Source organism: Styela clava, chromosome 7 (assembly GCF_964204865.1).
Source record: "Styela clava chromosome 7, kaStyClav1.hap1.2, whole genome shotgun sequence".
Lineage (NCBI taxonomy): Eukaryota > Metazoa > Chordata > Ascidiacea > Stolidobranchia > Styelidae > Styela > Styela clava.
This window is the reverse complement of record NC_135256.1, coordinates 18,662,665-18,665,584: the sequence shown is the minus strand read 5'-3', so window position 1 is coordinate 18,665,584 and position 2,920 is coordinate 18,662,665. Positions and strand designations below refer to the sequence as shown.

Below are 2,920 nucleotides of genomic sequence, written 5' to 3'. Positions count from 1 at the left end.
CACGTGATTAGGCATAACACGACGTGACCTGCACCAACAATAGGGAAAACATGACATATATTTCCATGTCTCTAAATTGAAACAGTCATGAACATATGAATACTTAGCACTTTTACCAAGGGGATATGAACCAAAAAAAGTTTACACTTGGTTGAATATAATTTACACAGTATTGTTTTTGAAAATTTTAGTTGGGACACGAGTTCTTTAAGGTGTAAGATTAACGGCTATCTTAATACACTTAGTATGACTCACTCTTATAATATCATTATTGGAAATTTGGGGCGATTTCAGTTTGAAGTATAGTTGGGAACATCAATGACATGGTTATCAACTGTTTACTACCAGAGCGTTTACTACCACTATGAGCTACAGTTAAATTTAAGACATTAGTCTGATTACCATTATCATTTGTGGCAAAAACGCCATTATTCACCGGATATTGCTACAGTTAATTTGTAGTACAGAATAGTTAATTTCGCGATTATACTCAAAATATTAAAAGTAATAATTTCCCGAAAAATAATTCAACATATTATTTATTTATAGACATGTAAATTGAAAGATTTCAAATGATATGATTACATACTTTCTCTTCAGACTTGATAGGCCTCCATCTCACTCAGTGATGAAAATCTGACACTTGACGAATTTCTTTTGGTGCAATGATAAATTGTTCTGTCGACTTTCAAGCAGTGTTTTAAAACGCTGAAAATCAATATATAGATCGTGATTTTGTGTAAGTCAATTCTAAATTTGAATTAAACTAAATTTCATGGAGCCAACTATGCCATTTTCAGGTAGTTAATTCACACAAATGTTATTTGACAGAGACACTACAAAGCTATGCTTATGCTAAAGATACAAAAAACCAACTATGTAATTCAATTGAGGTCATTTTCAACTATGTCGCTGATTTCCCCAAATTTACATCCTTTAGTTAAAATGATATGTTAGTGTATCATATTGTACCTCATTTTGTATTGTTAAAGTGAGACTCTTTTCTGAATATTTTCTTCTAAAAATATACGTCAGTTTTAATAAAATACGTAACGGGTAAATTTCGATATTTAATTTCATAAAATTTAAAATTTAGAAAGTTTAGACGAATAGACGAATAAAATTTATTCAGAGATTGACATTAAATTTCAAATATAAACTCTATAACATATCAGGTGTAGTCTTCAAACTGCACAAATTGCAAATATTACAATAACAATAAAATACTCAAATGAATTTATTTAACTCTTTCATGGAGTATATGACTAATTAATTACCTCTGATCAGTAATTTGTAGCATTATCACATTGTTCACGGTAGAGATCGCAAACTGGGGATCGCTATCCAGCAGGGAAGCGCGCAACGAATTTTAGGGGTCGCAAAGAGTACATCAATTTGATACAAGATACTATATTTATAGTACTTTTTTGGACTTCTGCTTTGAAACACAATTATTAAAGCTTGTGCAAAATCTAAATCTTACAATTTCGATAGAATGCACAGGATCAAAAAAGCGGCATAACAATGTTCGGACCTCCTGAAGTATGCGCACCAAGATGGCGCACAACCTGAACTCGGGTTGTGTACCTGGTCAGGATTCAGGTTATGCGACATTTTGGTGCGCATACATCAGGAGCACCCAATGTTGGCTTGCATCGAACTATTTAGCATTTTAAACGTGAACGTGGGTCTGACTTTTTTATATAAATCTTACAATTTCGAGAGAAAACACATGATCAGATAAGTGGCAAAACAATGCTGACTCTGATCGCAAGACCAGAGACGCGGTGCGCTCGCATCGAATTTTTTAGCATTTTAAACAAAAACAGTGGTATACAGGAATCAATAGGCGTCAAATAAAATGTTCAAATAATATTTACTTGTAATATTCCTCGTTCGTTAGTTCGTGTCTTTGAATCTTTAACCTTCAATATTTCTTCATCTGAAAAAAGTTAAAATATTGATAAATAAATTGTCGCAGAACTGTAGCTAGCATAATCAATGGACAGTGGGACTGAATTTATCGGATCTTTTGCACAAAGCTCCCGCCACGTTTTAAAATCACATATCAGTAATTATCCATTTGGGGTTAGGAATGATTTAAAAATTTGAATTTCCAGTGCAATCTGCATTCCTAACTTAAACTGGATAATTACTAATTCTCTTATTTTGAACGTTGGTAGGGTCTTTGTACAAAGATCCAATCCATACACAATAATATATTAAAGTAAAAAGGCTATGGCGAATCTCTATTAAACCATGGATTTTGCGCTACATTTGCGAAAGTTTTGAAAGTAAGTGTATTACGTTTAGGTTTCTTCATGATAAGCTTATGTATTGTCATATAGGTTTTAAGTTTGGCCTATTTGTGAGAAAACGATAGAACCCGCTGTTAGTGAGTTGGGTGCGAAATAGAATCATCCATCAATCTAGACTTCTGTATTAGTTAATAAGTCCAAGTCGTATAGGCCCGAAAACCTCTAATTTACCACTTATACAATAGTAAAATGAAAGCAATATAATAGCAATGAAAACAATGGGTATAAAGAACATTTAACTCACCTGAATATTGTTTCGAACTCGCTGTCCTAACCCAACAGGCAGCCTATCCATACATCCTACAAAAAATCAAATCTTATCCTATCACGAACATTTGTGACTGACTGAAAGCGATGTCGCTTGTGGCTTCCCGCGCAAAAATATCTGACGAAAAAAGCTATCTGATTGTTGGTAATCAAATGTTTTTACCTGATTACTTTAATTACTCCAGGTTGTCGTTACGCGAGGATCACGCTTCTGACGCGTGATCTCAAAGTTGCAGAATGCAAATGGCGGTTGGATTTGCTTTATTCATAGTATAATACCTAGTTCACAGTAATATTCTCAGGATCTTTTGTAACAAGCCCCGCCCCAAAACATC

The 2,920-nt window shown here is 33.7% G+C and overlaps 1 long non-coding RNA gene across 1 annotated transcript; it reads right to left on the bottom strand.

The window, feature by feature from the left end:
* Window positions 1–627: 627 nt before the first annotated feature.
* LOC120342358 (uncharacterized) lies at window positions 628–2,622 on the bottom strand. Its single transcript, XR_013477200.1, has 3 exons — window positions 2,563–2,622; window positions 1,881–1,942; window positions 628–708 (listed from the first exon to the last, which is right to left on the bottom strand). It is a non-coding gene; the product is annotated as an uncharacterized LOC120342358 (long non-coding RNA).
* Window positions 2,623–2,920: the final 298 nt, after the last annotated feature.